Source organism: Ictidomys tridecemlineatus, chromosome 4 (genome assembly GCF_052094955.1).
Source record: "Ictidomys tridecemlineatus isolate mIctTri1 chromosome 4, mIctTri1.hap1, whole genome shotgun sequence".
Taxonomy (NCBI): domain Eukaryota; kingdom Metazoa; phylum Chordata; class Mammalia; order Rodentia; family Sciuridae; genus Ictidomys; species Ictidomys tridecemlineatus.
Genome location: NC_135480.1, coordinates 34,122,800 through 34,136,766, shown reverse-complemented (window position 1 = coordinate 34,136,766; position 13,967 = coordinate 34,122,800). Strand labels below are relative to the sequence as shown.

Sequence of the window (13,967 nt, the reverse complement as noted above, 5' to 3'; positions counted from 1 at the left end):
ATACTCCACCCTATCAAGCTAATCATTCCAGAAAGTCACCAATCATTATGACTCAGATTAACTACAGAAAGACACCAAGGAAGAAAAAAAGAAAGAAAGAAAAGAGAGGGAGAGAGGGAAAATGGAAAAAAAAAAAGAGAGGAAAGGAGCGCAGAAGAGAGGTAGGAAGAACAAATCAGGAACAAAAAAACAAAGTATATCAAGATATTTGTCAGAATCTCAGCCCATAAGATCAGGTGGGCAAGAAATTTCCTATTAAAATTTATTTTCAGTTAACCTAATATTGATTCTGTTCTCCAGTTTAATGTTGTAGGATTCCTCCCTCTTCACTTCATGGTGGTGTTAAAACACCAGGAACAAAATAGCACCAAGATTTTGGGAAGGCCCACCTGATGGTCACTCATCCATCTGGTGCCCCCTGGGGTACCCATAATTATCTGAGACCACAAGCCACTTCAGAAGAAGTTGCTCTGCTGCTTTCCTCTAAGTCTTGAGCATCTGACTCTTAGGCAAGAGTGGGACATAGAGCAGATGGCAGCCATTTCTCTCTGAGGTCTTGCCTCAACCCGAAGGCAACTGGACCCTTGAGCATAAGTGCTTCTCTTCGTAGGAAGTTGAAGTTTTCCTGCCTTCTCCATTTATCAGGACATTCTCTCTCTGTTCAGCTTATTTCTAACACACACATCTGTTCTGAACTCCCCCTTTTTAGACACCAGCATAATCTTTCATGGCTTTAGGATTATGAACAAAATAATAACAAAGCTGAATAGAACTAAAGGAGCACGTCAGAGCTCCTGCTTTCTACAGAGTACGTGATAGACATTCCAGAACAGGGAAATGGCAAAACATAGCTTCAACCTTAAAATGAGGAGGGGAAAACTAGGAGAAAAAAGCATCACGATTTAATATGTCCTGTTTGATTATTAAACTTGTGTCAATGGAAAGAAGAAGAGAAGGAAAAAGGGAGAAAATGGATGGGTTTAATGAATTGTAAGGGAGTCTAAGACCTTGGTATTTTTCACTAAGTGCTTTTTACAAACCTGTCCAACTCATCACATCATTCACTTTAAAACAATCTAAAAATTAGGTAGGATAAACCCCAAAATTAAAATCCTCAATTGATTTTATTACTATTTTAGTTGCTACATTTCATCAATTTAATTGACTGCAACTTTAGGAATAGCTTTGGGTTTCTCAGAAACACAATTGGTTTTAAACCCCCCATCGTCTGTTAGGCATGTTTTAGAACTAAAAGTTTTCATAGAACTAAAAGTTTTCATGAGTTACCATGATACATCTTAGCATTGAAAATGGTAAATATTGTAGGATCTTAGACTTTCAAATCTTAGAAAAAATTAGAAACATCAAAATACAAAATCCCTGAACTCCCCCTACTTTGTTATTGTTGTGTGTATGTGTGTGTGTGTGTGTGTGTATGCACACACACACACACACACCAATGTAGTAATGGTAGTGCTGGGGATTGAACCAAAGGTCACTCTACCACTGAGCTACATTCTCATTCCCTTTTTAAATATTTATATTTTTTAAAAAATTTATGCATTAGTTATAGGTGAACACAGTATCTTTGTTTTATTTTATGTGGTGCTGAGGATCCAGTCCAGTGTCTCCTGCATGCTAGGCAAGCGCTCTACCTCTGAGCCACAACCCCAGCCCTAAGTTTTTATTTTGAGAGAGAGTCTTCCTAAGTTGCGGCTGGCCTCAAACTTGAGATCCTCCTGCCTCAGCCCGTGAATAGCTGAGATGATAGCTATGAGCCAATATGCCCGAATTGAACCACCAGTGTTCACAACTCCTTGTTAACAAAGTGGGAGTTGGGGTCTTTTCAAAATTGCAATTACTGTTTCAAGCTGCCTTCCTCATTCCTGAAACAAACATGAGATGCCTAAAACTAAGCCAGATGGCAGATTTCCTACCATTAAATTTGTAATGGCAAAGAATCAATATGTGAATCCTCTGCTTTTACTCTACATGTTCAAAGACCTGGGAATGTTCCCAGAAAATACGTGGATTAAATAAAGTCCAAATGCTATGGCAGAGAAGACTGTGCTGTGAAGAACTGTTTGGCAACAAAGCTAGCACAATAGAGTCATTTCTTAGCTCTATACAATAATGGACTAGCTTGATGGCCACACATCAACTGAAGTCTAGAAACCTTAGGACTTCTACAAAATTGAGAACAGTGAATATTTTGTTTAGGCAGAGAATAATAATTCTAAAAAAGGAAATTAAGGGAGTTTATGGATTATTAGATAGTATATTCTCTGTTAAATAAATAACAATAGCCTTAGTTTCAAGCATGATTACAGAAATTCAGCAAGTCACCCACCATACATGCATTTGATTTCCTGGAATTAGATACATGCAAAAACAATTTTTTAAAAATCATTGTTGACTTTTGAACCTCAAATAAGCCAAAAGTCTATTACATTTTTTAAAAATTGGCTTTGATCAATTGGCATAGGTATTAAATTTTGAATCTAATCCCCACATAATAGGTTATTGCTGCAATGCTATAGAACTAAAACTGAGAACAGAATGTAGGGTTGAGGCCTAAAAAATAGCCAATAAGAGATATTTCACACAGGTGCCAGAAAGGTAGAAGGTATCTCATTCCCCTTTGGGGGAAGCGCTTATTAAAAACCAAACACAAACAAATAAGCAAACAAAAGAAAAAAGAAAAAAAGCACTACAAACCACAACAACAATAGAATTTCAGTATGACAGTGAGTTTTGTGGCATTTAAACTCATTTCATTCCTATTTCCCTTTCTCTGGATATGCAATAACCTTGAAAACCAATAGTTTCATATCCAGGAGAGCTGCAAAAATTAGCACACCAGCAGCTGACAGAGAAGGAAAAAATGGATTTAGAGTTTGCCCAAAGCCCCATCTCTTCAAAAACGTTACCAATTGATCTGTGTGGAAAAATCTCTGAATAGCTTCTTTCTCAGGATTTGTGTTTAATTGACTTAATTCAAAGCTTACTTTGTAAAAGCAATCATATATCTAGATAATTTTTCAAAAACAATCCAGGGTAATTATTAATATCAATTAAGCAGCACCGGTTGGACTAAGAAAATACTTAAGAGAAAAACATTGGGTAATGAGATTACCATAGGAGGTTTTAAAAGCTTCAGTGTATTCCTGGGAATCTGTAAGGCCACACACATGTGCAGAGTTGTGTCCATGTCCAGGAACAAGAAGACTCTAGAATCTCCCCAGTGATTGACTTTGAGGCTCTATTCCAACAAGAAGTAAAAGCTTAGATCAAGCTTTAAACTAACTACCTCAGATGTCCATAAAAGCATAGCAGATCCTAGGTGATGTTTGGAGACTAACATGTTGTAAGAACTTATGGAAATCTATGTTCCCTAAGATATCTAAAGCAAAGACTCCAGTGGCCAGACTCTGCATACAGTGGTCAAAATTACATACAATAAATAATATAGTTCTCATAAAATTAATCTAGGAAAATCATTAAATAGCAAAAGCAACAACACACCCTGGGAAATGGAGGACTGTGTTTCCAAAGTTGCTATTTAAGATGTCCAGTCTCAAAAAAAATAAATAAATAAAATCATGAGACATAAAAAGCAACAGCAAAGTATAGTTCATACATAGGAAAAAAGTAATCAATAGAAAGCTTTCAGATAAGGGCTAGTTATTGAACTTACTAGACAAATATTTTTAAATCAGCTACTACAAATATGTTCAAGGAACTAAACAAAATCATACCTAAAAATTAAAGAGAAACATGAGAATGGTGTCTCACCAAACAGAGGAAATCGATAGAAATAAATAAATAAAATTCCATAGTTGAAAACTACCTACTCTGAAGTGACCACCTGGATTAACAACAGATTTGAATTACAAAAAAAAAAAAAAAACAGTGAACATAAATGTAAATTTACATGATCCAGTCTGGGACAAAAAGGAAAAGAAATGGAGAAAAATAAGCAAGACCTCAGAACCTGTGGGACCATATGTATAATAAGATTCACAGGAAATATGGAACAATGGAACAGGAAAAAATATTTGAAGAAATAATGGCTCAAATTTCCCAAAGAAGAGCATTAATCTATACATCCAAGAAACACAAACCTTCAGTGGGAAAATTCAAAGAAATCCACACCTAGATACATCATAACTTGCCTACTAAAAGTCAAAAACAAAAGAAATTCTTAAAATCACCCACACAAAAGCTATTTCTTCTACACAGGGATTCTCAATAACATTAACAGAATACATCTGTTTTAGTCAGCTTTTTTGCCCTTGTGACTAAAAGATCCGACCAGAACAATATTAGAGGAGGAAAAGTTTATTTGGGGGATCACAGTTTCAGAGGTCCCAATCCATAGACAGCAGGTTTCATTCCTCAGGGCTCAAGGTAAGGCTGAACATCATGGCAGAAGAGTGTGGCAGAGGGAATTGGTTCACATGTATGATCAGGAAGCAGAGAGAGACACTCCACTTGCCAGATACAAAATATGCACCCCAAAGCCATGCCTCCAGCCATACCCCACCTGCCTTTAGCCAACACTCAATTAAGTCCATCATGGGATTAATTATGATTTTCATAACCCAATCATTTCTTCTCTGCACCTTCTTGCATTGTTTCACATTGGGGAACACCTCAAATCCAACCATAAGAACATCTTATCATAAACCATGAAAGACAGAAGTGGGAGAACATGTTTAAAGTACTAGGTCAGGGGTGCATTAATTAAGAATCCTATATCTGGCAACTATCCCCTCAATAATCTGGGAGACATTGAGACTTTGCCAGTTAAACAAAAAGTGACATCCCTAGCCAATCTACCCTAAAAAAAAAAAAAAAAAAAAACTAAAGGAAGTCCATTAGTCAAAATGAAAGGAAATTAGAAAGCAACCCAAGTCAAAACGAAAAAATAAAGAGAGCAATAGAGCAATTACATAAGTGAATATAAAAAACTATATAAATTTATTTTAGTTTGTAACACTTTTCTTTCATGTAGTTAGAAGACAGAAAACTGTGTCAATGTGCTTAAAATGTACTAATATGTAAGTTATATGATGAGAATAGCAAGCATAAGTGGGGAGGCAATGGAGCTACATGAGAACAAGGTTTATATATACTACTGAAATTAAGTTGTAAGTTTTAATTCTAAAGAAAAATATTTTAAGTTAAAAAGTTCATGGTGAATCCCAGGGCAACCACTAGGAAAATAAATCCAAAAAATACAATGAAAGAAACAAGGTAATTAAAACAATACACTAGAGAATATCTACTTAATACAAAGAAGGTAAACATGGAAAAAAAAAGAGAAACAAATAGAAACAAAACCTATAGAAAAGAAGTAGTAAAATAGCCTTATAAATTTTACTTTATCAGTAATTACATTAAATAAATATAGACTATGGGGCTGGAGATTTGGCTCAAGCGGTAACGCGCACACCTGGCATGCGTGCGGCCCGGGTTGGATCCTCAGCACCACATACAAACAAAGATGTTGTGTCCTAAATATAGACTACACACTGATTAAAACAGATTAGCAGAATGGAGTTTAAAAAATATGTAATTATGTACAAGAAATATATTTTAAATATAAAGATAAAAATAAATTTAAACTAAAAAGCAGATAGTTACCAAAAGAGAACTGGAGTGGCAGTACTAATATGATACAAAATAAATCATTTTATGATAAAAATTATGAACATATACAATGAAGGTCATATTCTAAGTATAAAAGGGTCAACCCATCATGGAAATATATAATTACAAAGAAAGATACCCCCAAGAGGAACCTCAAAATACAAGAAGTAAGACTTGCCATCACTGAAGGAAATATACATTTCAACAATAACAACAGAACAATTTAATAACCAATAATCTGTAATGGGTTGGCAACAAGGCAAAGGATCAAGAAAGAAACAGAAGAGTTGACCTAAACTATAATTCAAACAAATCTTACATATATCTTTAGAGCACTCCACCTAACAATAGCACAATACAAATTTTTCAATTCTTCTCAAAAGCACATGAAATATTTTCATGGTTACACCATATGTTAAACAAAAATAAGAATAGATTAGGAATTAATAACAGAAGGAAATTCAGAAAACTCACAAATATGTGGAAATTAAAGAACACACCCACAAAAATTCAATGTGATGAAGAAGAAATTACATGATAATTCTAAAATATTTTATATGAAAGAAAACAAAAACATAACATACCATGAAACATTTCTGAAAGAAAATGGATGCCAACCAAGAATCTTATATTCCATAAAATTAAGCTTTAGATTTGATGATGAAATAAAAACCTTCCATGATAAACAAAGTTAAAATAATTTACAACTCAAAAGACTGCACTATAGAACATCCTTGGCAAACTATTCCATGAAGAGGAATTGAAAAACAACAATAAAAATCATTAAAGGGATGTATTATACTAAAGGAAAAACTAATCAAAGGAGAAACCAAGTCAAGTTAAATATCAAAAATAAGCAAAAATAGCTGGAAATACAAATTATGTCTCAATAATAACCCTGAATGTTAATGGTCTAAACTCACCAATCGAAAGACATAGACTGACAGATTGGATTAAAACAACAACAAAAACAACAACAATATGCTACCTCCAAGAGACTCATCTCACAGGAAAAGACATCCACAGACTGAAGGTGAAAGTTTGGAAAAATCATACCATTCACATGGATTGCAGAAGCAAGCACAGGTTTCCATCCTCATATCAAATAAAGTAGACTTCAAGCCAAAGTTAATCAAAAGGGATAAAGAAGGACATTTCATACTGCTTAAGAGAATCATTCATCAACAAGGCATAACAATAATGAATTTACATGCCCCAAACATGGAGCATCCACATTCATCAAACAAATTCTTCTCAAGTTCAAGAGTCAAATAGACCACAACACAATAATTGTGGGTGACTTTAAAACACCTCTTTCACCACTGGATAGATCTTCCAAACAAAAAGCTGAACAAAGAAACTATTGAACTTGGGCTGGGGTTGTGGCTTAGCATAGAGTGCTTGCCTAGCATGTTCAAGGCCCTGGGTTTGATCCTCAGCACCATATAAAAATAAATAAATATAATAAAGGTATTGTGTCCAACTACAACTAAAAAGTAAATAATTAAACAAAAAAGAAACTATAGAACTCAATAATACAATCAATAACTTAGACTTAACTGACATATATAGAATATTTCATCCTTCAATGAATGAATACACTTTCTTCTCAGCAGTACATGGATCTTTCTCTAAACTAAAATAGACCATAAATTATGCCACAAAGCAACTCTTAGCAAATATAAAAAAGTAGAGATACTACCCTGCATTCTATCAGATGATAATGGAATGAAATTACAAATCAATGATAAAATAAAAAATAAAAGCTACTCCAACACCTGGAGACTAAATAATATGCTACTAAATGAACAATGGGTTGCAAAAGATATCAAGGAGGAGATTAAAAATTCTTAGAGGTGAATGAGAACACAGATACAACATATCAAAATCTCTGGGACACTATGAAGCAGTTCTAAGAGGAAAGTTCGTTGCATGGAGTTTATGCCTTAAAAGAAGAAAAAGCCAATAAATAAATGACTTAACATTAGAAAAAGAAGAACAAATTTACACCAAAAGCTGTAAAAGACAGAAAATAATTGAAATCAGAGCTGAAATCAATGAAATTGAAATAAAGAAACATGGAAAAAATTGACAAAACAAAAAGTTGGTTCTTTTAAAAAATAAGTAAAATTGACAAACCCTTAGCCATGTTAATGAAGAGAATAAGAGAGAAAACTCAAATTACTAACATATGTAAAGAAAAATGAAATATCACAACAAACATTACAGAAATACAGAAGATAATTAGAAATTATTTTGAAAACTTGTATTCCAATAAAATAGAAAACATTGAAGGTATTGACAAATTTCTAGAGTCATATGATTTGCCCAAATTGAATCAGGATGATATACACATTTTAAAAAGATCAATTTCAAGCAATGAAATAGAAGATGCCATCAGAAGCCTACCAACCAAGAAAAGCCTGGGACCAGATGGATACCCAGCCGAGTTCTACAAGACCTTTAAAGAAGAACTAAAATCAATACTCTTCAATTTATTTCAGGAAATAGAAAAAGAGGGAGCACTTCCAAACCCATTCTATGAGGCCAGTATCACCCTGATTCCAAAACCAGGCAAAGACACCTTAAAAAAACAACAACAACAACAAAAAAAAAAACTTCAGACCAATATCTCTAATGAACATAGATACAAAAATTCTCAATAAAATTCTGGCAAATTGAATACAAAAACATATCAAAAAGATAGTACACCACAATCAAGTGGGATTCATCCCAGGGATGCAAGGTTGGTTCAACTTATGGAAATCAATAAATGTGATTCATCACATCAACAGACTTAAAGATAAGAACCAATATGATCATCTCAACAGATGCAGGAAAATCATTCAACAAAACACAACATACCTTCATGTTCAAAACACTAGAAAAACTAGAGATAACTGGAACATATCTCAACATCATAAAAGCTATCTATGCTAAGCCCCAGGCTAACATCATTCTAAATGGAGAAAAATTGAAAGCATTCTCTCTAAAAACTGGAACAAGACAGGGATGCCCTCTTTCACCACTTCTATTTAACATAGTTCTTGAAATGCTGGGCAGAGCAATTAGATGAAAGAAATAAAAGTTATACAGATAGGAAAAGAAGAACTTAAATTAGCACTATTTGCTGACAATGTAATTCTATAACTAGAAGACCCCCAAAATTCCTCCAGAAAACGTCTAGAAGTAGTAAATGAATTCAGCAAAGTAGCAGGATACAAAATCAACACCCATAAATCAAAGGTATTTCTGTATATCAGTGACCAATCCTCTGAAAGAGAATGAGAAAAACTACCCCATTTATAATAGCATCAAAAAATAAAATAAAATACTTGGAAATCAACTTAACAAAAGAGGTAAAAGACCTCTACTATGAAAACTACAGAACACTAAAGAAAGAAATTAAAGAAGGCTTTACAAGATGGAAAGATCTCCCTTGTTCTTGGATAGACAGAATTAATATTGTCAAAATGACCATACTTCCAAAAGCATTATACAGATTTAATGCAATTCCAATCAAAATCCCAATGACATTCCTCATAAAAATAAAAAAAAGCAGTCATAAAATTCATCTGGAAAAATAAGAGACCAGAAAAGCTAAAGCAATCCTTAGCAGGAAGAATGAAGCAGGTGGCATCTGTATACCAGAACTTAAACTATACTACAGAGCAATAGTAATGAAAACACCACAGAACATAGTCACATCAATGTTTATTGCAGCTCAATTTACCAATAGGCACCAAAATAGAGTGGTAGACCAATGGTACAGAATAGAGGACACAGAGACTAACCCACATATTTACAGTTATCTTATATTAGACAAAGGCACCAAAAACATACATTAGAGAAAAAAAAATAGCCTCTTCAACAAATGGAGCTGGGAGAACTGGAAATCCATATGCAACAAAATGAAATCAAACCCTTATCTCTCACCATGAACAAAACTTAACCCACAGTGGATCAAGGACCTAGGAATTGAACCAGAGACTCTGCATCTAATAGAATAAAAAGTAGGCCCCAATCTCCATCATATCAGATTAGGCCCTGACTTCCTTAATAAGACTGCTTTAATGCAAGAATTTAAATCAAGAATTAACAAGTGGGATGGATTCAAACTAAAAAGCTTCTTCTCAGCAAAAGAAACAATCAGTGAGGTGAATAGAGACCCTCCAGCTTGGGACCAAATTTTTACCACTTGCACATCAGATAGAGCAGTAATCTCTAGAGTACATAAAGAACTCAAAAAGCTAAACACCAAATAAATAAATAAATAGGCCAAGGACCTTTACAGACACTTCTCAGAAGATGATATACAATCAATCAAAAAATATATTAAAAAATGTTCAACATTTCTAGCAATTAGAGAAATGCAAATCAAAATTATTCTAAGATTTCATCTCACTCCAGTCAAAATGGCAGCTATTCAGAATACAACAACAATAAGTGTTGGTGAGGATGTGGAGGGAAAGGCACACTCATACATTGCTGGTGGGACTGCAAAATGGTGCAGCCAATATGGAAAGTAGTATGGAGATTCCTTGGAAAACTGGGAATGGAACCACTTTTTAACCCAGCTATTCCCACTCCTCGGTCTATACCCAAAGGACTTAAAAAAAAAAAAAACAAACTACAGGAACGCAGTCACATCAATGTTTATTGCAGCTCAATTCACAATAGCTAAACTATGGAACCAACCTGGATGCCCTTCAGTAAATGAATGGAAGGAAATGTGGTATATGTACACAATGGAATATTACTCAGCAATAAAAGAGAATAAAATCATGGATTTTGCAGGTAAATGGATGAACTTGTAGAATGTAATGCCAAGTAAAGTTAGCCAATCCCCCAAAACCAAATGCTCAATGTTTTCTCTGATATAAGGAGGTTGATTCATGGTGTGGATGGGAGGGGGAGCATGGGAAGATTAGACAAACTCTAAACAGGGCAAAGAGGAGGGAGGGGAAGAAAGGGGGTAAAGGGATAAAGAAGATGGTGGAATGAGATGGACATCGTTTCCCTAAGTACATGTATGAAGACACAGATGGTGTGAATATACTTTGTATACAACCAGAGATATGAAACATTGTGCTCTATATGTGTATTGTGAATTATATGCATTCTGCTGTCATACATAGGAACATACATAGAGATGATTGCAGTGATCCTCAAGATGGAAAGAAAGTAAAATGTCCTAACTTTATTCATACAAAGAGTTGTATGCCTGTATTTTAAAAATAAGATATCAAATCAATAACCAAACACTTCATCTTTAGAAAATAGGAAAAAAAATAGAAAAGAAGCAAGAAGGAAGGCATGATAAAGATTAAAGCAGAAATAAATGAAATAAGAAAAAAAATTATAGAGAAAAAAAAGAAAAAACAGAATCTGGTTCTTTGAAAAGGTTGACAAAATTGGAAAACCTTTCACTAGAACTACCAAGTCATATATTACATGCTTCCATTTATATGAAATATCCTAAATAGCCAAATCCCTAGAGTCAAATGTAAATTAGTGTTTACCCCAGAAGAAAGAAGGGAGAGCGGATACTAATGTGCATCTGTTAGTAGTCAGGTTTCTTCCTGAATTGAGGACAACCTTCTGAAATTACATAGTGGCAAAGAGTGCAAAACTGTGACTGCACTAGAAACCACTAAATATATACTTTAAATAGCACATTTTACAATTTATGCATTATACCTCAATACCTCAATAAGGTAAGGTAAAAATAAGACATAATTAAAAATTTAAGTCAAATTTTGGAAGAAAATATTTGTACATCATATATACAATAAAAGACATATCAGATTATATAAAAAAAATTCTTAAAACTAACAACCCATTTCTTTTAAACAGCTAAATGATTTGAACAGAAATATTACCAAAGAAGTTGTTGAGATGGCTAATAAAGGATATAGAAAATGGCTGCAAATCATGAGTCATTAGGAAAATGCAAAGTAAAACCACAACAGCAGAACACGACCCAACTTCTGTGTTCCGTGTGGCTGAACCAGCAGCAGGAGTCACCCCAAAATCAACAGCGGGGGGGGGGGTGTCCCACGAGGAATCACTCCAAACTATTTTGTTTTTGTTTGGTAAGATCATTTAAATGATATCTATGTTCTTAATATATTTCAAACTATAAAATACCTACTATATTCGGAACTATTTCTCAGTAGTACTATTTTCCTTCAGATATTACAAATGAGTTGTTCCCTCTGGCTACAAAGCTCATGGTACCCCTCAGCCTAGCTCCTAGTTACCCCTTTGATCTCTTTCTACCATCCTGTCCTCAAGGAGATTTTTGAGCACCCTCAGCCCCCAGCTCAGTTAGGCTGTGTCATGTGTTCTGGGATACCTTCCGTGCGCTTGCTCTCTTACACTACTTACCACAATTATAATTGTATAAATATTTATACAGAGGCCATCACTTACAAAATGCTGCTGCCTCAGTAGTCATTTTAAAGTGGGAGTCAGCTCACATCCTTCTCCGTGACTGAAAGCTTCCTATTCTTTTCCCACTTCATTCAGAATAAAAGCTGAACTCCTTGCCATGACCAAAAGGCTCTTGCTGATTGGGCCCCCAAGTCCTGCTCAGAGCTCCTTTTACACTACTGAGCTCTGTAATCTTTAAATTTCAGCAACATTAGTCTACTTGGTATTCTTTAAAACTGTCATTGCCTTTAGCTTTTTCAAAGCCTTGACACCTACTGTTTCATGTGCCAGAATGCTTTTTTCCTAAAGGAGTTTTTTTTTTTTTCTATTGCTCATTTAATGTGTCATCTTGTCAGAAATTCTGTCCTTTTCACCCTGTCAAAGAAGCATCTCACCCCAGCCTCACCAGACATGATCATATTATCCCCTTTGTTGATAAGTGTATCAATTTCTTTCCTGTTTCTCTTGATTTCAGGGCACTGACTTTTTATCTCCCGGTTTCTAGAACAGTGTCTGGTACTGGATGTATGCTCTCCCAATATTTTGTTGAATTAAAGAACATGTAGAGATCAGTTCTGGGCTTTTTTTCTAAGCTCTATCTACAGTAATCCTGTTGGTCTCCCAGCTTTTTACTTGACAACACTAACTTAGCCCTGACTTAACTGTTCTTTCTTTATTTAAAAATAGGAATTTTCTTTAATGTTTAGATTTTTTAAATAATAGCAGAAATTGATCTCAATCGATTATTGCTCTTATTCCATTTCCTAGTTCTCCCATTTTTTTTTCCCTTAAACTTAGTAACTGGCCCCAGAGATAGAAAACTTCATTATCAATTGGCATATGTTATAAGGCAGAAAGCAAGCAATTGCTTGAGTCAATCAATCTTAAGACTCCTTCCTGATGTCTGTGCAGGTTTTAAGGTGAAGTCACACTGCTTACCTGCTTACCACAACTCTTATTTTACACAGGAAAGATGAAATTGTACGTGGTACTGGACAGCAACCATGAAAATGAACAGTCAGCTGTAAACCTCACAAGACTTCATGCAAGGCTTCCAAACACAACCTGGCCTTAGTAACTTTTTTTATGGTCCTATCCCAAAGGAGGGAAGATTCTAACAACGATGAGAGAACCGTGGCCCATGAGAATCTACAGTGTGATTCCAAAACTTTTTTCCCTGTACCTTTTGGTTCTCCTCACACTGGGGTTAGCACTCATCTTCTTTTTCCTTGTCCTCTATGATGAAGCCTTTTTTTTTTTTTTTTTTACCAAATTTAGATGTGGAGATGTAATTTTATTTGCCTCCTGTATTTATAAGACACAGTTTAATCTTGACTTGTTAAAACTTAAAACCCTTGCAATCCAAACTCTTTCCTTTTGAGTAGTCAAACTGAGGGTTTCTTCTCTCCCTTTTTCTCTTAGGGATTATTATGGTTTAGATATGAGGTATCTCCCAAAAGCTCATGTGTGGCACAATGCAAAAAGGTTCAGGTGAAACAATTCGATGATCAGAGCTTTGACCCAATCAATGGATTAATCTTCTGATAGGAATTAACTGGGAGGTAACTGAAGGCAAGTAGGGCGTGGCTGGGTAAGTATTTTGGGTGAGTATTTTGTCCCTGATGAGCAAGAACTCTCTCTCTACCTCTCTGCTCCCTGACTGGCAGGCTCTGAGCTGCTTTTCTTCTCCACAAACTCTCCTTCATGATGTTCTGCCTTACCATGGGCCCAGATCAATAGAGTTGGCCATCTATGGATTGCGACCTCTGAAACCGTGAGCCAAAACCAAACTTTTCCTCCTCTCTGTTGATCTTGCCCAATCTTTAGTTTACAGCAATGCAAAGCTGACTAAAACAGGGATTATCGAAATTCCTAGG

At 34.9% G+C, this 13,967-nt stretch overlaps 1 long non-coding RNA gene across 1 annotated transcript in view; it reads right to left on the bottom strand.

Annotated features, from left to right (window-relative positions):
- Nucleotides 1-13,967, bottom strand: part of LOC144376766 (uncharacterized) — an 85,946-nt gene that overhangs the window by 27,322 nt on the left and 44,657 nt on the right. The gene's annotated exons all lie outside the window — the stretch shown is intronic.